Source organism: Mus caroli, chromosome 17 (genome assembly GCF_900094665.2).
Source record: "Mus caroli chromosome 17, CAROLI_EIJ_v1.1, whole genome shotgun sequence".
Classification (NCBI taxonomy): domain Eukaryota; kingdom Metazoa; phylum Chordata; class Mammalia; order Rodentia; family Muridae; genus Mus; species Mus caroli.
Genome location: NC_034586.1, coordinates 36,456,015 through 36,456,970, shown reverse-complemented (window position 1 = coordinate 36,456,970; position 956 = coordinate 36,456,015).

Sequence of the window (956 nt, the reverse complement as noted above, 5' to 3'; positions counted from 1 at the left end):
AAAAAAAAGAAATATAAACAAGGAGCTACATAAATCCATCTCTCTTCCTGACAGAAAATGCTAGAATTCTTAGAGGCAATAGTGAAAGCATGATACATAAGATCTTTTAATCTCATGGAATGAAACACTTTTTTATTCACTTCAAGGTTTCCAGAATTATCTATGGATGCATCCTACTGTAACACTTTTACTGTGATTTTTATATAGTAGTAGTTACCAAACTTTATTCATACAAACAATATGATACATATTATCATCCTAGGAAGTTATACTACATACATTCCAATTACACAGGAGTTTAATATGCTGTCCCTTGTAATAACTCTTATGATAATAATTGATAATTTGTTTTACTAAATGAATGATTCTCCCATTTTAAATTTAATTCTATAATACCATTTGTAAATTATGACAAATACAATATACTTACACATTTACTTATATCATTAGAGGCAAAATTTTAACTCATGTGTTTCTTTCACATAAAAAAAACTGTTATGTATGAATCCCATACTCCTTAAATGAGTATTTTTTTTATCTACAGAGAGAAAGCAATTAGACATTGATTTGCAGGGTGGAGGGAAGAATTGGGAGTAGTAGGGGAAAGAGCAATCATAAACAAAGTATCTAATAGGATTAAATCTATTTTTAATTAAATGAAAAAATATATATCACAATGCTTGCACAGATTGGTAGGGTCATATGTAACATGCTTATAGATGCATACAGCAAGCACTAAATATCCAACTACTATTTCTCTACATGTTCCTACATCAACAGAACATCCTAACTCTTGTCAACTTTATGTAGTGTCAGGTCAACTCATGTTAGATTCTTCATAAGAGTGAGACAATTTGTAGATAAATGTGCAGGAAGTTCTCTCTATATCTGTATATACAGTTCACCTATAAGTGTAAAATGACAGTTTCCCTAGAAACCATGAAAAAACATAAGCC